The 22,679-nt window shown below is 39.0% G+C and overlaps 1 protein-coding gene across 8 annotated transcripts in view; it reads right to left on the minus strand.

The window, feature by feature from the left end:
• Positions 1–20,780, minus strand: part of MOBP (myelin associated oligodendrocyte basic protein) — a 61,383-nt gene extending 40,603 nt beyond the window's left edge. For all 8 annotated transcript variants that reach the window (XR_004029783.1, XR_004029782.1, XR_004029781.1 and 5 more), the window contains exons 1-2: positions 20,645–20,780; positions 8,943–9,025 (exon numbers count right to left, since the gene is read on the minus strand). The gene's annotated coding sequence lies outside the window, so the exon portion shown is untranslated. The remainder of the gene's footprint in view (positions 1–8,942; positions 9,026–20,644) is intronic.
• Positions 20,781–22,679: the final 1,899 nt, after the last annotated feature.

The following is a 22,679-nucleotide window of genomic DNA, read 5'->3' on the forward strand; positions in this document are numbered from 1 at the left end:
AATCTGGTTTTAAGAACAAGATGAAGTATCTAACATTTAAAATACTGAATTTTCTCAAAGCATGAAAAATTAACTTTGAGTCTTAAAATATTTATCAATCTTCAATGAGTTTTTGTTAAATGTTGCCTCCATTTCACAATTTAATATTTACTCTCTGAATATCAATGCCCTTGAGAGCAATAAAATCTTTTAACCTTTCATTCTGTGAAGAGAAACAGAAATAAAATATATTTTCAGTAATAATAATAATATGCATGAAAAATTGTAACTGGAATTTTACTAATTGATGAGGACAGAGGGAGGATAGTAGGAAAAATCCCAAACTTAATTTCTGCATATACCCCAGAAACAGGAGTGGTAATGACATTACCAAAACAGAAAAAGTGAAGCATTCACTATTCTTTATCTTTCCTAAAGTCAGCCTAGCTTATTAAAGAAGAGAAGATGAGTGGGGAGATCTTGCATATTTACAAAGTGTGCAAATACAATGTAAGCAGTAAGGATTTGATTCTTATTTAATTATTGATATTCTTATAATTAGCTAACTACAGAAATATTATGGAGTCATTTGAAAACCAACTGAATATTAGACATCCATTTTTAAAGGTGCTTATGAAGAGGTTGTATTGACATAAGAAAATACTTCTCTAATAACAACTGAAAGCAGCAGGAAGCTAGGTCATTAATTATATGGCAGAAATTTGGAGTGGCCAGCCCACCCAGCTGAAGCCAGTTAACCGTCAATGTGGCAGTTGGCTCAAAGGAACTTATAGCTCCCTCTGTTATCCTCAGTCACCTCCAGAGGTAGCACTCTCACCAGGGGCTGGGACAGGAGCCAGGTGGGGAATAATACACCCAGATCCTGCCTTGAATAGGTGAGATATATTAGTACCCTGGAGAGCAATTCTTGGTGCTAATTTTAAGGCTGACAAGGACCCCCTGAACAGTAGGTAGGAGCTACTGAGACAATTTATTTATGACCACAATAGACCCAACTGACAGGAAAGGCAGATGATATCAGTCTATATGTGCAAAGAATATACACATAAGATGACTGAAGGTAAAGGCAGCCAAATACAATATTAACAGTCATCCATTTGAAGATTTATTGAGTACTTTTAAGTGCCAGTGGTGAATAAGACAAAGAAGGTCCCTAGGCTCACAGAGGTTAGGGTACAGAGAAGAAGACATTAACAGACTATCTCTTACCCCATGAGTAGTTTATCCAATGTATGACTGAAATGTGATTAGGGCTCTAACAGGAAGGAACTGGGTGCTAGGAGACAGTATAGCAATGAGACAAATTTAGATTAGAGGGCTAAGGAAGGATTCCTGAAGAAATGAAATTTAATTTGAGATCCAAAAGCTACATGGGAGCCATCCATACACGAGGGAGAAAACAGTTACAGACAGAGGTCTTGAGACTTGAGGTCCCCGAGAAACCAGAGAACAGAGTGGCTGAAGCACAGTGAGGGAGGGGAACATTGAGGCTAGGGACAAGGCATGAGCAAGACCAGGCAGGCCCTTGAAAGTGAGCTAAGGAATGGGAAGGATAGGAAAGTGTTGAAAGGTCTTGACTAAAGGAGATAAATCTTCATATTTAGGTTCCATGAAGATCACTCAAGCTCCTTGCAATATAGATTAGAAGTAAGCAGGAGAGGAAACAGGAAAACCAGGGAGACATGACAGAGACTTTGACAAGGGCAATGGCAGTGGAGGTGGATTTTAGTGGCAAAATTAATTTTGCATGAACCTGGGAGGTGGGGCTTGCAGTGAGCAGAGATCACACCACTGCACTCCAGCCTGGGCGACAGAACGAGACTTCATCTCAAAAAAAAAAAAAAAGAAAGAAAATTCTGAAAAGAATGACAGGACTTTTCATACCCAGATATCCAAACATATTACTAAGCAATAGTAATTAAAATACTGTGTCATTGCCCAGAAATAGACAAGTGGAACAGTTCTATTCAAAAATAAAACTCAGAAACACATCCATATTAACAAGAGAACTTGATATATGATAGGGATGTTATTATAAATTGGTAGGGGGCAGATGGATTCTTCAACAAATAGTGTTGATAAAATTAACTTGCAAGGAGAAGAGATTACATCAAAATTAAAAACTACTGGCTAGGCATGGTAGCTCATGCTTGTAATCCCAGTATTTTGGGAGGCTGAGGCAGAATCATTTGAGGTCCAGGCTGGAGTTTGAGACCAGCCTGGGCAACATAGCAAGACTATCCCTACATTTTTTTTTAATTAGCTGGGCATGATGTCATATGCCTGTAGTCCCAGCTACTCAGAAGGCTGAGATGAAAGGATCTCTTGAGCCTGGGAGTTGGAGGTTGCAGTGAGCTATGATCACACCACTGCACTCTAGCCTGGGCAGCAAAGCCAGACCCTGTCTCTAAAAACAGAAGTTAAAAAAAATAAAATAAAAGCTACTGTACATCGAAAGACACAATAAACATAGTCAAAAGTTAAGGAACACTGGGAGAATGCAACACATATAATATATAAATAATTCCTATCCAGAATATTTAAAGAACTCATACAAATCATTAAGAAAAAACAACCCAAAAGAAAATTGGGCAAATCATATGAAAATGCAGTTTACAGAGGAGGAAGTCATGGATGACCCATAAGCATATAAAAATACATTCAAACTCACCAATTATCAAAAAGACACAGATTATAACAATTGATACCATTCTACAAGAATCAGATGGGTAAAAGTTAAATAGCCTGACATTAAGTGAAGAGAGTCCGTAGACAAACAGGAACTCTCACACATAGTTGGTGAAGAGCCACTTCGGAGGGCAAGCTGGAAGTATAGTATGAACTATACTATACACTACACATATACTATACATATGTATAGTAGCATGGATCACAACAGAGGGAGCATTTTTATTTATTTTATTTTATTTAAGAGTCGGGAAATGGATGGACTACCCTAAAAAAAGACAAGAAGAAATTAGAACAAATACCTTAGAAAAAAATTACAATAGCAAACACGTGGAATGAGATACAAACCAGGCACTGTTCAAGGGCTTTACGTATTTAACTTATTTCTTCCTCATAACCTCATAATAGCCCCGTTTTGCAAATGAGAGAGTCAGAGAAGTCAGATAACTCAACCAAGATCACAGAGCTAGTAAATGGAGTCCCAGGACCCCAACCAAGGTAAACTAGAATGTATGCCTAACCCTGACACCATGCTCCTTCTAACGCAGCAAACGTGAACAGGAGGAAAGCAAATCATAGAGACTCTTATACACTAAAAAGATTATTTTATACAACTTGAGGTTACAAGTTAAAAGACCAGTGCTGGTACAGAAGAAAGTATTCCAACATACAAACGTATGCAGTTTTAGTAACCAGGATGTTTACATTAAAAACAAGCTATAAATTTTTTTAAAAAGTAGACAAACAGGGAAGTAATAGAAAAAGAGGTATCTTTTATAGCTAGCAATCATATTACAAATATTCTTAACTATGTAGTACTCAGAGAAAGGCAAAGGACAGTAAGGAAGCATCGTTTGTGTCCATCCTGATGGGTCCTCAAAAACAGGGGAAATGAACAGGGGAAATGACGTCAGGTAGGGGGCAGGGGGAAAGCAGCCAATCAGAGGCACTGGCGAGGGAGGTGGGTCCATTCAACCACCATTGACTGAACTCGCACGTGGTGAGAGGAACGCCCACAGGCCGGTGAGCCCCAAGCTGTCACAAAGAACCCACGATTTCCTGCAAGTGAGGAGTGCACACGGGTGCTTCTATAAGAGCTATTTTGGAATAATAACTAGGAATCCAAAGATTCCATTCCCGGCCCAGGTTTTCACATATGCCTAAACACAGCCTTCCAAAAACTGCTCAGCCCCAACTCCTTAGCTGTGATAAAAATTATCCTTGTTTCCCGAAGAGTAATTTCATTCCACATTCACCAGCTCCCTTAGAGACCTTTAGTAGTCTCTAAAACCTTGCTGATCCTCTCAGGCCAGAGGCTGACCTTGTCTGCTGAGTGTAGATTTACACAGTAAAAAACAATGGCTTCTGTGTTCATCAGTCCACAGCAGCAAAAACACAAAAATGTAGGACCTGAAGGTTGGCTGTAACTACTACAGGCTGTCTCTAAGGATGTCATTATCTGTCTGTCCTTGTTTATCCATTTGTCTTTGTGACAACGATTATGTTTACAAATTAGTACAATAAATGTTGAACAGTAGATTGTTGGTGACAAACCAGTGCTAGGTAATGGAAAATTTCATACACATATTTATTTGGAATCTGGGTGCTTTTCCACAGAAAGCAGCAAGATGTCAAAATCTAATACTGATTTGGGGACCTGCCAAGACTATGAAAAAATGAAAATATAAGAAAGTCCTAATTATTTTGAAGGCCCGTGTGGGGACACAAAACGAAGCCATGTTAAATGCCCTCATTGTTTTGCTTTGTTTTAGGCAACAAGGACAAACTAATGTGGTCCAAGAACCACACTGCCCACCTGCAACTATCTCATAAAGTTGTGCAAAAGTCCTTTCTGATGAACAAACTCTACCTGCTTCCAGCTATTCTAAGGGAAAGGAAAGGGTGTGACCTACGGTTGTTATCTTTAGCACACAGATAATTTATTTAGCAACTATTTCAGGAGTAAAACCTTCACTTATTGTAGTGGGGCCAGATAAACATTCAAGAAGTGCAGTAGTTTTCTGAATGTTGTGTAAATAACATGATACCCTTCAGTTTCTTGTATCTAAAATTATACAATACATGGTTTTAGTTTATGGACACTCAAATTTACCTTGGAATTGTATGTGGATGAATATTCCCACAATTTTCTACAGGCCAAGGGGACAGGCAGGCCCCGCTGGACTCTCCGTTTCTCTGCTGGCTGGCCCTGACTCTAGACTCACTTTTCCCTTGTCTATCCTCCACGTTGCCATAGAGAGGATGTGAAATTGATTATATCTGTCCCTACTCAAAAACTTTAAGGGTCCCCTCAGTTACAGAACCAAGTCCTTGTTTCTCAATTAATACAGCACATAGACCCTTCACGGTTTGGTCTCTGTCCTTCACCTCCCACACCATTTCTTGCTGGTACAGGCCAGAAGCATTATCCTGTGATCAGAAGATGGACCTTTCCCTGGAATGCCTTTTCCCTATCATGTCTGTGTGGTAAATACCTATTCATCCTTAACAACCCAGCTGAGGTCTTACCTCATCAAGATTTGATCCCTCAAAAAGATTTGTCCCTCTCTGGGCTATCTTTATAACTTGTACATACTTCTATTTGTGGACTATGTTATAATAACGTGGCTATATGTCTGTGATCTCAGCGTGAGCTCTTTGAGGACAGAGTTTCTGTCTGAATCCTCAGGGTTCTGTTTCACCATCCACTCAATGAACGAACGTTGACACTGATTGGATTGAAAGTGTCTTAAAAATTCACAGGTGCTTCTGTCCCCTGGGATGTTATGTAGGACTCAGGCTGCTTTTGTCAGGTTCTCAGCAAGGGTAGTTTAAAAAATTAAGGTTTTAGCATAAAATTGTCTCTCCATAGAAAGCATTATAATTTCAAAGCATACTAGGTTTTACAATTATTTGCCTTCCTCAATCCAGTGTTTGTGGTGTAAGAAATAAGGAAATAAGGATGATTTGTTTCTCTCTATGAAAATGATGGGATTTTGAATGTACACATATGTAAGTAAAACAAATTCTCTTATAATTCTTTCCTGAATGATGGGGAAGACAACCAATCTCCCAAATTGTATTGTTTTATACGAAAAACTAAATGATCTGTGGTCATAGCAGGGGACTTAAGAAGAGAACTCAGATTATCTGATGGGCTAATTTAGTTGCTCCACCTACAGCTAGTGAGTGGTGATAGCTACTAAGCTGCCTTGGGTTTTCCAGGGGTTCCATTCTTCGAGAGACAAAGAAGAAGCCAAGCTGGAGACCCAAGCTGAAATAAGCACTAGATTGCTGACCACCCTATTCCCAAATTTTGTGTCCAAGACCATCATCTGAGTCATGCAATAGCAATTACACTGGTAGACTTCCTCAGCTGAGTGAAATGCCACTTATCTCTGTTCCATTTTGCAATCTCCATGCCTCCATCTTTATATTTACCATGTTATATTAAAACAATTCATTCATTCAAAAAAGCAGTCACTGAGCACATATGATGACCCAAACATAATGTTAGCCCCTGACAATATGACAATGAGCAAAGACCCTGACCTCAGGAGTGCATATTCTAGCAAGGAAGACACACATTCACAAGTACTATCTTTAGAAGTAATTGTTTAATTAGAGTTGTGACTAGTGCCTTGAAGGAAAAGTGCAGGTGGCAGTAAGTCCATATAGATGAGGATCTTAACTAGTATAAGAGGCCAGGGAAGGCTTCTTGGAGGGTAGGAGCTGAAGAGTGAGTCAATATTATTGCAGCAGAGAGAGGAGTAGGCCTAGAGTGTTTGGGACAGAAGGCTCTGAGTTGGGGTTGGTGAGGTACATTTGAGGACTTAGGACAAGGCCAGTGCAGCTATAACAATGTATGTAAGAAGGAGAGTGGAGCAGGATGGGCTGGAGAGGAAATCAGAGGTTGAGTTGTGAACTGACATGCTTGGTAGATCAAAAAATACTATAAGGGAGGGAAATCCTTAATATACTGAAGGATATTAAAGTAGAAATAAGTCATAATCAGAGGTGCATTTTTGTAAGCTCACTTCTATAGCTTTGAGGAAAATAGTTTTCATGGGCAAAGCCCATTCCAGGAGGCCATGTGACTAATGACGATGGTGACAAAATATTCCAAGAGTAGAATTAACAAGACTTGATAATTCGTTGCACATAAGAAGTGGTAATGAGGAGGAGTCAAGGGTATATCCAAGGTATGTCGTCTGAGCAACTAGATGGGTGTTGGAAGGATCTACTGGAGAAAAAGGTTTGGGGGAAAAACAGAAGGCTGAGTTCACTTTTAATGCATTCAAGTTGAGGTGTTTGAAGGCTTCTAGATGAAGCTGTCATGTGAATAGTTCAGAGGAGAAGTTGGCTCAATATAGAATTTGAAAGTTGTTGGAGTATAGGTAGCAATTGAAGCCATGAGAGTGGATGGGATTGTCTTGGTGGCTGAATGAGAGAGGTAGAAGAGAAACTAGGAGCATGTGACATTATGGAAATCAAAGGGAAAAAGTATTTCAAAAGATGGAATGCTCAACTTTGTAGAATGATTCTGAGAGGTGGCATGATATGAGGACTACAAGAGTACATTTGATTAAGTGGTATGAAACTAATTGGTGGCTTTAGCAAGAGTTGATTCCACAGAGTTGTTGAAACAGAAGTTGAATTTGAGGGTTTATGGAGGGGATAGTGACTAAAGATAGAAAGAGAAACTATAGGCAACTCAGCCCAGAAATTTGCGAACAGTGGGAGAGACTGGTAGTAGCTAGAGAAGCATGTGGTTTGCAAAGGGTCCTTTGTGGGGGCAGAGGGAGATGTTTGGCTGGTTTGCTGAGTTGTTTGTAGTAATGAGATAAACTGGAGCATGCATAAGTGCTAATGGGAAGGAGAGAGGAAGAAATAGAAATAATATCAGAAAGAGAGGAAATAATTAATATTCTTGAGAAAAACCTGAGGAGCCAGAGTGCAGAGCACATGCAAATTGTTGGCCTTTGTTAGAAGAGAGAAAACTTTTGACCGTATGAAGTCTCCGTCTAGTAGTTTCCATTTTTCCAGTGAAATGGAAAAATGCTGAGAATAAGAGAGTTGGAGGCTTGAGAGGAATAGAATGGGTTTAAGAGAGATTTTGTAGAAATTAGACCCGTCAGTTTTGCGAGTCTAGTTGAGGTCACTGACTATTAATTTGTAGAAATACAAATCTGCTCCACTCTGTTTTTCTTTAGTTTTTCTTAGCAGCTTGGGTGTAGACATAGAGGAGATAGATAGGTTCATCCCGGGGTGGAATTCACCAGACAATTTGCAAGAGAAGAATTGAAGTAATGGATCTTAGAATCTATCAGTAATGTGAAGAAAATAGAAGGTAGAAAAAGGTGATAGATGAATGGATAGGTAAATGAATGGGAGGTGAAAGGGCAAGTCAACTAGAAGCACCTAGTGAAAGAAGACTTGTAATGGGATATGTATAACTAATGAAAAGAAAGGAAGATTGTGAATGAAATGCTAGATGTTTGCACTGTTTGGTTGATGGAGTAGTTTCAGGTATTGACAATGGTCACAGAATGACAATAGATGGATGAGCAGAGTGGATAATTCACTGGAGTGGTGAATAGTTCATTCAAGTGAATAGTAAAGTCACCTAAGTGGAGAGGGAGTGGGCAGCCCAGTAAAAAACCATCAGCGAAGGAGGAGGTGTGACTTGGAGGCCCATTGAAGGCTGCCACAGGAATGGAGCACAAGTATCAAAATGCAAAGGTTTAACTAGAGGGTGAAGGCATAGTGGCCTAAAAGTGGCGATGGGGAGGACACTGACCCCACTCTCAAACCTGGAGCTACCTGGAGTGTAAAGTGGCTGCCATTTGAGAGGCTAACAGATAAAGCCTTGTTCTCGGAGAACTGGCTAGATTCAGTTAACACAAAAAGATGGAACGGCTCTCCTGCAGAGTTTGGGAATATAAAGGGAGGAAGTCTGTTTATCAGAGAATGGCTGTTCCACTGTGCATGATATGTGGGTTTGTCAAATACACACATGGTGGCTTGGGTAATAGTCCCTCTGGGGTAGAGAAAATTCTTTTTATATTTGTGCTCCCAGAACCTAGAATAGGGTGAGCCACCTGGACATACTAAAGAAATGTTTAACTCTTACTGGAAATTTGATTGCTCATTCTTTTGCTGATTCCGCATTCTACTGTGACATTCTGAATACTAGTCATCATTATGCAAAAATGTAGATGCAGATCCAAAGGCTATAAGAGATTCATTTATACCTGTATTTTCATCCGTACACATCTGCTGATTGGATCTCTGTTATGAGCTTGTCTTGGTATCATTTGCTTCTTTTTTTTTTTTCCTAAAAGTGAAGCAGTAGAATATGCTCTGGTTAATATAGTGTTTTGGTTACTTAGGTTGCAGTTAATTCAAGTGTGTTATACATGGAGCTTCACTCTCACAATCCTAGGGAGGATTATGAAGTTTGATCTAGATGCCATCTGCCAGCTGAGGGATGGGGGAAAGATATAGTTACAAAATCACGTGTAAACTTTTAATAACTGCCTTAACATTATACAGAAAAAAAAAAGCTGTATGTCCAGTTAATTCACTGTCATTATATAGAAAATCTGTATTTCTTTTTTTCATGTCTCCTAGTAAATTTGAGCTTTACAAGCCTAATTTTTGCTTATAAACTTGATAAATGAAATTCCAGAGTCTGGCTCTAAAAATATAAATCTTCACAATCAAATAAATCATCCCAAGAAAGGAGCTTAAGGAATATCCTCCTCCTTTTCTACGGCTCTCAAAGAAGAGATGTATTCTTTGTGCTGTAAATTGCATGAAAAAATCCAATTTGATAAAGCATTAAATTGAGAACTTCCAGAGGATATTAATATTGTTTTCATATGAAATATGGAAGTTCACGTGACTATTCATAACCTTTGGTCCCATTCCTTATTAATATATATCAGATCTCAGAAGGGCTATTTGAAAAAAAACAAAGGTCTTATAAGATTATAAAGATTCTAGACACAAAAATAGCCTCCAAAAGAACCCTGTAATTCTAATTGGTTCTCTTAGTTGATCATTTTTATTCTAGTAATAAGGATGTAATTGAAAACTTTGTGTAATGAACTATAGAAATCTTTGTAAGAGTTTTAAGTGAAATCAGATAAGAATCACTAGCATGTTTCTTTTCTCCCCTCTGCTTGACAGAATAATTGAAATCCTATGAGTCTACAAGCTTTCTTATTTAGAAAAATGATCAGGGCCATGCGCGGTGGCTCAGGCCTGTAATCCCAACACTTTGGGAGGCCAAGGAGGGTGGATCACGAGGTCAGGAGTTTGAGACCAGACTGACCAAGATGGTGAAACCTCGTCTCTACCAAAAATACAAAAATTAGCCAGGCACAGTGGCAGGCACCTGTAATCCCAGGTACTCGGGAGGCTGAGGCAGGAGAATCGCTTGAACCCAGGAGGCGGAGGTTGCAGTGAGCTGAGATTGAGCCACTGCACTTTAGCCTGGGTGATAGAGCGAGACTCCATCTCAAAAAAAAAGAAAAAGAAAAATGATCAGTCGTAATACAGAAGCAAGTATTGAATTTAAACTCCTGCTGAAACAATAAAGCTGAAAAAATATACAGAAGAATTATTCTCAGGCACTGGATGGCAATCATTGCAGGGCTATGATCCTTGAGAGAAAGGAAACAAAGCAGTTAAACCCCACATTCATCCTGGTTTTTCCTTTGAAGATATTTTTCAATCTGCTGTACAGGGAAAAAAGAGTCAAAGAAGAGACGGAAAGAAACAGAGGTAGGAGTTAGGGGATACTAAGACCGTGGGAATCTAGAAGGGTGGAGGGGAGAATAACAGACAATAGGGAACCACTGGGAAAATATACAGTCATGTGTTGCTTAATGACAGGGATAAATCCTGAGAACTGAGTCATTAGGCAATTTTGTCATTGCACAAACATCATAGATGGTTTAGCCTGCTACACACCTAGACTATATGGTATAGCCTTTTGCTCCCAGGCTACAAACCTGTACAGCATGTAGCTGTACTGAATACTGTAGGCAACTGTAACACAACAGTAATTTAAGTATTTGCATATTGAAACATATCTAAAATAGAAAACGTACAGTAAAATACAGTATAAAAGATTTAAAATGGTACAGCTATATAGGGCACTTACCATGAATGGAGCTTGCAGGCCCAAAAGTCGCTCTGGGTGAATCAGTAAATGAGTGGTGAGTAAATGTGAAGGCCTAGGACATTACAGTGTACTACCATAGACTTTATAAATGCTATATACTTAGGCTACACTAGAATTATTTTTTAAATTTTTTCTTTCTTCAAAAATAAATGTTAACTTACTGTGACTTTTTACCTTATAAACTTAAATTTTCTTAACTTTTTGACTCTTTTGTAATAACACTTAGCTTAAAACACATTATATAGCTATAGAAAAGTATTTGTCTTTATATTCTTATTCTATAAGCTTTTTTCTATTTTTAAAATTTTTAATTTTTTTTTACTTTTTAAACTTTTTTCTTAAAAACTAAGATGCAAACACACACATTAGCTTAGGCCTACACAGGGTCAAGATAGTCAATATCACTGTCTTCTACCTCCACCTCTCATCCCACTGGAAGTCCTTCAGGGACTATAACACACATGGAGCTGTCATCTCCTATGACAACAATGTCTTCTTCTGGAACACCTCGTGAAGAACCTGCCTGAGGCTGTTTTACAACTACCTTTTTTTTTAATACAAGTAGAAGGAGCACACTCTAAAATAACAATAAAAAGTGTATTATAATAAATACACAAACTAGTAACAAATTCATTTATCATCATTACCAAGTATTATGTACTGTACATAATTGTATGTGCTGTACTTTTATACAATTGGCAGCACAGTAGATTTGTTTACACCAGCATTACCACAAACAGATGAGTAATGTGTTGTGCTATGATGTTATGACAGCCATGGCATCACTAGATGACACGAATTTTTCAGCTCCATTATAATCTTATGGGACCACCACTGTCATTGACCAAAACATTGTTATGCAGTGCATGACTGTATATAATTTCTCTCAGATCCTTGGCCAAATCCAAAGTTGCACAATTGCAGGGTGAAACTGTGGGAAGCCCCTTAAAAAATTTTGCTAAGAGGCTGATAACCAAGCAGAAATATCTGAATTCACATATTAATGAGGAGACATTGTGAACATCCCAATCTTTCAGTTGAGACCCCAGAAACCTCTCACCCTAGAATAGGGACAACTCACAGAAGTAAATGCAAAGATAAAATAGGTCTGACCTAGCAAGGCCTGAAACCAAGACTTGACTGGGTCAGAGTGACTCTCTGGTAATTTAACATAATCCAGAACCTCTACAATCTATTATCCACAATGTCCAGCATACAATAAGAATTACCAGACATTCAAAGAAACAGGAAAAGGATACCAAATTTTTTTTAATAGTCAGTGGAAGCAGACCCAGAGATTATCATTATTGATATGTTAAAGTAGAGAAAAGATAAACATAATGTATGACAAAATGAGGCTTTTCCATAAAGAATAAGAATTTTTTAAAAAAATCAAACAAAATAAATCAATCACAATATGGGGAAGCAGAGGGAATCCAAGATGGAACGCAGGCTGTGACTAATAAAACTGACTACAATAAATAAATCAAATGAAATGAATCACACAACCACACTAAAGGGAAGGGGGGAAGAAAGGATATGGCTGAAGTAACTTTGAAAAATAGTGTAGATAATCCTACAATAGTAGAATTAAGCAAATAAATACATTATAGATAATGAGAATCCAGTTTCTTACTATCCAAAGAATGAAGTCACAAAAAAGGAAAGGAAGAAGGCTAGAATGAAACTTGTGCTGCTAGATTGGAGTCAGAAATACAGAAATAAATATAGGTGTGTGCATATGTAAGTTAGTATACACACACAGATTTCCTAGCTCTGTCTGCCGAGAAGCTTTAGAAGAAGTAACACCCCAATAGCAAGGAATACACCACATATGGTTTGGCTTTGTATCCCCACCAAATCTCATGTTAAAATGCAATCCCCAGAGTTGGAGGTGGACCGTGGTGGGAAGGCGATTGGATCATGGTTTCTCATGAATGGTTTAGCATCATCCCCCTCGGTACTGTCCTCACGATAGTGAGTTCTCATCATATCTGGTTGCTTAAAAGTGTGCAGCACCTCCTCCCTCTCTCTCTTTCTCTCTCTCTCCTGCTCCCACCACCTGAGATGTCTCACTTCCCCTTTGCCTTCTGTGATGATTGGAAGCTTGCTGAGGCCTCCCCAGAAACAGAAGCTGCTATGCTTCCTGTACAGCCTGCAGAACCATGAGCCAACTAAGCTTCTTTTTTCTATAAATTACTCAGTGTCAGATATTTCTTTATAGCAATGCAAGAATGAACTGATACAACAAGTAATAACCAAATTTTGTTTTTTAACTATCATCAGTGTACTAGGCTGGACTGGTAAAGTGTCCCTGAGACAGAGAAAATACAAGTTTATCCTGGAAAAAATTGTGATGTCAGAAAATGTTCAGAGAGGTTGGCAACATGTGAAAAAGGCACAGGAGCTAACCTAAAAGAGCTCCTACCAAAGTTATTTGAGCAAGAAGGTAAATAAGAATAGTATTGGATTATAAACCAAGGAATAAAATGAATATTGTTGGGCTTATACTGATATAAATAAATAACTGAATAAATAAGTAAATAAATGGAGTAGAAGAGATAGCCTTCCTTAAAGAATCATTCCAACTAACAAATGTAGAAGCAACGAGGGAAATAGAAAATCACTATTAGAATACCACAATAATAATTTCTGCAAGCATCAACTAATGGATGCTAAAATTAGTAGGTGAAAGTGTAAGGAGAAACACAATATTTGTATAATCTCAAAATATCCCCCCAAGAAAGATTTACTAATTAAAAAGAAAAGAATAATCACTTTAAAGTGGAGAAATCTGGGAAGCATCATCTCAGCCAAATGATCAAGGTTAACATCACCAGTAATAAGACAGATCATCCTCATTTATTCTCTGACATGAGAAGCACACATCATCTCTGTGTAATTCTTTTCAATAATATATAACTTCAACCTAATCATGAGAAGACATCAGAAAAACTCAAATTGAAGGACACTATACATAACTTTTCAATGTTTTTAAAAAGTCTCAAGGTCATGAAAGAGAAGGAAAAACTGAGGAATTGTCACAGGTTAGAGAAAATTAAAGAGACCGGATAACTAAATGCAATGCAAGATCCTGGATTAGTACCTGACAGAAAAAGGACATTAGTGGTAAAACTTGTAAAATATGATTAGAGTCTACAGTTAATTAATAATGTATCAATGTTAATTTATTAGTTTTATTAGTTGTGCTACACAGTTACGTAAGATGTTAACATTAAAGAAAGCAATGTAAAGGGCACACTGCATGTATTCGCAACGTGGGTAATATCCCCGCCAAAAGATGAAAACTGGATCTTGAGGGGAGGCAAAAAAACCTTACTTGTTTTATTTTTTTAAATCTCAGACCTATGTAAGAATTCTCACTCTTGTTATGCACAAAGCACAGATATGTACCATACATAAGCACACATACTATACATATGTAGTATTAAAATTTAATGGAAGGGGAGAAGCAATTAGGGAAAAATGGCTTTTTAGGGGGATGATGTGTATAATTGAGGAGTTCCATGTGTCATCTGCCATATAACAACATTTCAGTCAATGAGGGATCATTTAAACAACAGTGGCCCCAGGAGATTATAATATTGTATTTTTACTGTATCTTTTCTATGTTTAGACATATAAATATTTACCATTTTATTAAGTAGCCTGTACCATCTAGGTTTGTGTAAGTACACTCTATGACATTCACACAATGACTAAATCATCTAATGTCTCATTTCTCAGAATGTATCCTTGTTGTTAACCAACACATCACTGTAATTTGAGTCTGTGTTTCATTTAAGTTAATGCCATCCACGTGTTTTTATTACAGTAACTTACATAAACCATCAAGAGCCAGTGATTGGAATTTGAGTAATTTGATTCAGTGTTTCATTTAAGTTAATGCCATTTATATGTTTTTATTACAATAACTTACATAAACCATCAAGTATCAGTGATTGGAGTAGGAACTCTCAAATCCCTTGTTTGGAGCATTCAGAAAACCAGCCAAGTGAAGAAAAATAGAGCTAAAAATAAAGCTAAAAAACATATTTAGCTCCTGTCTCTCTGTGTTTCAACCATATTCAATTGTCTCAATGTGTTATGGTTCCTTCTACCTTGGACTGGTATTTCCAGAAATACCTCCCCAGCTCACTTCACTTGTGTAACACCTACCCAAGAATACAAGATTTCAAGTCAAATATGCCTCCCTCAGGGAAAACTTTCTTAGCCACTTAGTCTAGATTAACTCTCAAGTACCCTTATTACACAACCTTATCGCTTCCTGTGCTGGTTTTCCTTTGTTTTTATGGTGTACAGTGTGTGATGTTTTGATACATATATTCTGTGGGAAATGATATTATTTTCTGTATTCTTTCTTAATGCTCTGGCATCTGGGGCATTGCCGATCCTGGAGACGCTGCCCCTCCCAGGGCTAGCTGATTCCTTGAGATAGCAATTGCCTCCCCCGTGAGCTGCCATTTATATGCAAATCAACCAATCCAGAACCCAAATTCACCAACTACCTCCTTTACTGAGCTCTTACAAGTTGAACTAATATTCTTCTGCCTTTATCACTCCAGGACCAGATACCAAACAGCTCCTACACCTCAGAGCCCCATGAAATTATTCAAACTAGCCAATCTTAAGCATGCCTCTCCTTCTTACTCTGCCTAGACCATTTCTCCCAACAAAAACCACAATAAAGGCTCTCTCCCATGCGTTTTCATCCTCACTCCTTCTGACTCCTGACCTAAGACCTTGGTGCTTCCCCATGTGGCCAAGTGGCCCTTCCCCATGTTCCCCCTCGTCTTGGGAGTGATGAGTAAAACACTGTCTTTTCAATGGCAACCATCTCCTGATCTGGTTGGCCTCACCGTACCTGAACAAAAACAAAATCAGAAGTACATTTTAAAACAGGAAGATTCCTTAACCACCCAGAGCACAGCTGACACCAGGTATTTACCTAACGCTTTAAGGGTGACAGAAGCAACAGAAGCCAGAGTGGCCTGCGCAGCTATTATAAGAAGTTACTCTTGGAGCACACATGATGGGATCTAATCCCAGGGGCCCAGTCCAGCCCTGCAGATTTCCAGGTTGTGGAAAGCAGCTTAACCCCTCTCTGGCCTCCCAACCCTTCCATGTCCTGGCCCCCAATTATTTTTTTTTCCTTTTTGAGACAGAGTCCCAGTTTTCTTTTCGAGGCAGTCACCCAGGCTCGAGTGCAGTGGCATGAACATGTCTTCATACTGGGTTGACCTCCCAAGCTCAAGTGATCCTCAAGCCTCAGCCTCCTAAGTAGCTGGGACTATAGGCATGCACCACCACACTTGGTTAATTTTTGTATTTTTTGTGGAGATGGGGTCTCCTCATGTTGCTCAGGCTGGTCTTAAACTCCTGAGCTCAGGTGATCTGCCTGCCTCAGCCTCCCAAAGTGCTAGGATTACAGGCATGAGCCACCATGCCTGGCTAGTGGTCCCCAATTCTTTTGGCTGAGTGAGAAAACAGGGCCCTCATTTTTCACTCCAGGATTGTCCATCATGGGAATATCCTTTGAGTAGTCTTTTAAGTAGAAAACACTTTATCAAACTACAGAGTGACTTTTATGGCCCAGATGAAACAGTCATAATAGCTAATGCTACATTTTCCCAGTAGTTGAGTTCCTCAATATTAAATAGCACTATGTACAGAACCCCAAAATTTTAATCTAATTCAGTATTTAGGAGAAGAAAGTTAATCTTTGTCATCCAAGGAACAGTCCTATTAAAGCCACAATATGTTCACTGTACTACAAAGGTCATACAATAGGTTAACCAACTGCCCTGCATTTAAGTTTTTTATGACTTCGGTGTTTTCTCTGCAAAAAACAAAAACAAAATGGATATTTTATATTTGTTAATCTAAGGAATTCATTTTAGTAATTTTCTCAAAGTAAAGAAAGTCTGCTGGGAAGTCAAAGCCTCTATCTCCAGAATGATAAAACTGCCAGCCACTTCCAAACAGAAGTTCTCTTACTTACAAAGGAAATGAGAGTTCTGTCTCTACGAGGCACCCAAGGGGTAGGGACTTGAAGTTAACCTTGGTGATTCTGAGGAAACCACCACAAGGTTCTCTATAGTAGTTATAGAAAACCCTTTGGACTTGAAGACACCAGAAGCCCTCATCCACCTGCGTGCAAACATTGTGTGGAGAAATGAGCTCTGCTCTGCGCTTGCAGAGGTGGTGGATCTGGTCGCTCAGTCAATGCCTCTACACATCTGTTGCTTCTTGGGAGCGCTGTGGTGTCTATATCTCAGTATATGTTAGATTCCTTCTATGTGTAATTACTAGCTCTCTGGATGTGGCCACTGGGCCATTGTAGCAGGTAATGCAGAGCTGAATGGAAACAAGTGCAGGAGGGGCATGCCGGCATGCCAGAGGAGCTGGTAAAGGACTCATGCCTCATGCCAGAGGAGGAGGTGGAAAAGAACTTGGAATGGTGATGTTCCACACTTGGGGTTGATAGAGACTGAAATACCAAGAGGAGTTTGGTGTCAGCCCATCATATCCTGGTGTAATTGAATTGTTAAGGTGGAAGGGTCAGCCCAGTGGCCTCCAAAGCAGATGTGCCTACCCCATGGGAGTTCCTAAGAAGTTTCACTGAGGTTCAGAAAGATGAGGTATAAGACTTTTCTTTTGCTGGGTGCAGTGGCTCACGTCTGTAATCCCAGCACTTTGGGAGGCTGAGGTAGGCAGATCACGAGGTCAGGAGATTGAGACCATCCTGGCTAACATGGTGAAACCCCGTCTCTACTAAAAATACAAAAAAATTAGCTGGGCGTGGTGGCACAAGCCTGCAGTCCCAGGTACCTGGGAGGCTGAGACAGGAGAATTGCTTGAACCTGGGAGACAGAGGTTGCAGTGAGCCACTAGGCTGGTGCACTGCACTCCAGCCTAGTGAGAGAGTGAGACTCCGTCTCAAAAAAAAAAATAGACTTTTCTTTTCACATATGTTATCTACAAAGATAAAAATGAGATTGTTACATTTAACATTTAATGCATGGGTTGATCCTGCCACCCTCATTCAGCACAAGTTAGCTAGCCACGCCCTGAACAATGGACGGTCATCTGGGTGCCTTCACGTGTCCCTTTGCTCTTAGTATACTGAAAATTATTGCAAATTGAGCCTGGTGAGTGGATTTGTTGATTATATCTTCTGGTTTTTAGCTGTTTTAGCTGAACTTATTCTTTCATAAGGAACTAGTGAATAACTTAAGACTTTAAGATCATATTAGTAGTAATATAAGCCCAAATTAATTTTTTAATAGGCAGAGCTAACTCTGCCCCTACTACTAGGAAGATCTTTTTATTAAATTAACAAACAGGAAGAAAAACTAAATTTGACATTGAACTCAATTATTCTCATTAAAAATACAACTGTTATTTTTAGTGAGAACAAATAATTTTATACCATTAATAAAAATTATTTTAAAATATTGCTTAGTTCATTTTCAGCTCATCTTTTTAACTTCAATTTTTGTAACTTTAAAGTAAAGTGTGTGATGTATTAGTAAAAAAGAATAATGCATCTCATCCATAAATTCAATAGGCTTGTACCATACTTGAGTTCTGGGCTCTGTCATACACTAGCTGTGTGTAATCATAGGCTAGTCTCTGGATCTCGATTTTCTTCTCTGTAAAATGTGAATGATAGTTCCTACCTCACAGATTTTGTTGAGAAGACTTGTTTTAAGAATGTCTGGTACAGCTTAAGGATCTCAGAGTTTTGATTCCTGTCCCCATAAGGGGACAGTTTTTAACAGTTTTGGCCAGTTATTTTGCTAGTTGTCCCTCAATATGGGTGTGGTCTGTAGTTCAATGCTGAGGTGTGAGTACTAGAACATGTAGGAAACACTTTTGATCAGGAGAGTTTTTGCAGCGTTGCCAGAGGTCCGCCTCCTCCACTAGGGCAGACTTCCCCGTCAACCCGAGAAAGGATGCCAGCCAGCCTGGAGTGGCTACCCAGGGAAACTCTATTGAGTCGTATCTGCTTTCAGCAGATGGTTGCACTTAGAAAGGAATTATTACATTTATGAAAATAATAGAGAGCAGTAGACATGAGTCCAACACACACAAAGAATCTAAATTGAATACCTCACTTTAACCCTATAAGATCACATACAGGTCACTGTAATTGCTATTTATAATCCAAGGGCAATACTTACACACTTTTGGTGATTCGTTGGAAATTATCTGTAAAAGCTCTAGATTTTTAATTTTTGGCAATTTGGTGTACAAAGATTTTAGGTACTCATTTAAAATCCTAGTAACTATTAGGTAAACAAGACCTTGAATTTGAAAATTGTATACTCAGATTCAAGTATGAATTTGAATATGTATGATCTAAAATGCAAGTCTATTCCTTTGAAAACTGCATAATTGTGAGAAAACTGCAGACCAAACCCGTACTGAGGGACATTTAGCAAAATAACTGGCTTATACTCTCCAAAACTGTCTAGGTCAAAGCTGCCTCAGGTATGGTTCCAGATTAAAGGAGGCTGAGGGGACAGGACAACAAAAGGTCATGCATGGTTCTCAATTCGCTCCTTGGACAATTGATGAAATCTAGCTATCTCTAGATTTAAAAATAGTATTTTCTCAATAGTAATTTTCTAATTTTAATTAATTCCAATTAAAATAAATTTTAATTAAAATTAATTAGATATAAATATGTGTATATATATACGTCTTCCTAGTAGTAGGGGCAGAGTTAGCTCCGCCTATTAAAAAATTAATTTGGGCTTATATTACTACTATATATATATACACACACACATATTTATATATACACACACATATATATGGATACAGAGTGAGAGAAAGAGAATGATAAAGGAAATATGGTAAAACAGGAACATCTGGGTAATTTGGCTGCACCTGAAATTTTTTGTATTGTTTGCAACTTTTCTGAAAATCTGAAACAATTTTTAAAACTCACTCACCAACAAGTCTCCTGCCATTCTAAACAGTCACGAAACAGCATATCTGCACACCTGGCAGCAGCCTGCTCTCTGCCTCCCTGATTTATTCACAAAGAATTAAAAAGTCCTTTCCCCGTTTTCCTGCTAGTACTGTAGGCCAAGTTCATTACTCGCCTCCCTGACACATAATATTTTTTCCTTTCTCTGTCATCCATAGAACTGAAATCTCCCTGTTGTTTCTAAGATATTCTGTATCAGACAAAGCATTAGCGCCTTTCCGTTTAAGGTTGTTGGTCTACAGGGGGCAGAATTCCAAAAAGATTTGGGCGTTGTTGTTCCATTAACATCCCCCACACATAAATCCAACTGTATGAGGAAAAAAATTGTTCCTAGATAAGAAGAAAAACTCATTTTTAAATCATGACAAATAATAGAAGAAATAGAAAAAAAAAAAAAAAAAAAGCAGCAGCAGCAGCATGTACTACCATCCATCTAGCTCCAGGAACACTGGGCTTTGAATCTGAGGAAATCTGAGTGAGGGCTCAGAGCCTCTCTCTGGGCTCAGACGATTTCCAAACATTAGCAGGAACGTTCCAGGAGGCCCCCTGCCCACATCAGAATAAACGTGGTGTCCTCTGTTCTTGTTTTCTCCATCCTTGTATGTCCTCTCAATCTTGACTATTCTTACAGAGAGTTTTCCCTGGGATATAATGAAATGGCCCATACAAAAAAGTACACTTGTCATTTAAAGATGAAAGTATAAAATGAAGTAAAATAAAAACCAATGGAATCCTCTTACCTTCAAATAGCAGTTGTTGTGTGAAACAGATTCTGCGTCTATACCAGGTCCCTGAGGGTTTGAGCCTACTTCAATGCATGCAGAATATATAGGGAGAGGTTATAGATCTGGGTTTTTCATTACACAAGGTGTTTTTGATGAGTCCTCAGCGAAGATCCACTTAAAAACAAAAGCTACACAAAGACTACAAAAAGGCCACACAAAGTTTAAACAAAAGGCTAAAGAAAGACCAAACAAAAGCCAAAGAAAGTTTAAACAAAGAGTGAAACAAAGATAAAACAAAGGCCAAACAAAGACAAAAACAAAGAGCAAAAGAAAATCTAAACAAAAGCTAAGCTAAGCTATAAACATATCTCTCACACACACACACACCCCACATTCACTCTACAGCCCCCCAACATTCACATATTCCAGCCTCCCACCTCCCACATAATCAACACCCCATGTGAAAACTCACCCCTCAAGGTTCATTCCACATGAACTCCAGTTAAGTTCCATGCCAGGTCCAACCACACCACACACCAGCTCACCCCACCAAACCACACACCCTTCCACCAACATGCTATGCCACCACAGTGCCATCCCACCCAGCATCCCATACCTCACTCACACATCACAAGCCATACCCATAAGCCATGAACACAGCTGCAATCACATTGACAAATTCCAGGAGTTTTTATACTCCATGTAGATTAAATACCGATCCACACTTCCTTCCCTGAAACACTCATGTATACCCATAGATACACCCCAGAACTAAAATTCACACACACATGCCCCCCTTGTACACTTGATTTAGCAAGAGTCTAATCCAGTCTAGTTACAACTAACATTGAATTTGGAAGTTTCCATGACAATTACCCTATGCATTCACATTTATGAAAACACGTATAGATCATCTCTTACGTTGAATAGTTTCTGCAAATGATAAATCTCATTCAATTAACATTTTATTGGCTTCAGTCTTAGACACCAGCATTTTCTTATTATGTTCCTAAAATGTGGGGCCACACCTTTCTGTGCTCTGTTAAATGCCATGGGTCCTGTAATTCTGCTTCTGCTATTTATTTTATATATGTAGAACTACCCACTAATGATTTGAAAGATGAAAGCTTACTTCTAAAACCAACCCAACCAACAGCAGCCTTGCCTTTTGAATTCCCAGAGCCCCCTGCATGACAGTATAATGTAAGTGTCAACATTACCACCAAGTTTCTCTTTAGGCTCTTGTCTCAGTAAAGAATCAGCCAGGGAACCTTGAAAAGGTAATCCAGTGAGACTACAAACATTGACTATAAATCTCTTTGTACACTAACATTTTTGTTTTTGTTTTGAGACGGAATCTGGTTCTGTCTCCCAGGCTGGAGTGCAGTGGCGCTCTCAGCTCACTGCAACCTCCACCTCCTGGGTTCATGCTATTCTCCTGCCTCAGCCTCCTGAGCAGCTGGGACTACAGGCACCCACCATCATGCCTGAATAATTTTTGTATTTTTTTAGTAGAGACAGGGTTTCGCCATGTTGCCCAGGCTGGTCTCAAACTCCTAACCTCAGGTGATCCGCCGACCTTGGCCTCCCAAAGTGCTGGGATTACAGGCTTGAGCCACTGCACCTGGCCTCTTCGTATACTAACTTTATAGTTAGTTAAACATTCTTTCTCTGAGTAATGAGTTATAGATGTATGCTGGTTGATTCACTCCCACTGTGATGCCAGTATTTTGCTTGTGTTGTACTGACTGCGACTGAGGGCTGGGGAGTAGGGTAAGCTGGTTTAGAGCTTGAGCTCTGGAGGCCCCGACACTGGGATCATCACAGGACCCACCTCAAGGATTTGAGTGAGGACTAAATCAGTTAATACATGTTCACTGGTGGAAAGAATGCCTGGCACACAGAGTCCTGCACCAATGTCACTCTTATGGCCCTGGCCCTAAAGGAGGTTACCAACAGGGGTGGGTGGCAGTTGTAAGGACTTGTTTTCTATTCACAAAATAACTGGAGACTAATTCAGGCTATTTAAAAAATACAAGATCCAGTAGAT

This window comes from Nomascus leucogenys, chromosome 4 (assembly GCF_006542625.1).
Source record: "Nomascus leucogenys isolate Asia chromosome 4, Asia_NLE_v1, whole genome shotgun sequence".
NCBI classification, from domain to species: domain Eukaryota; kingdom Metazoa; phylum Chordata; class Mammalia; order Primates; family Hylobatidae; genus Nomascus; species Nomascus leucogenys.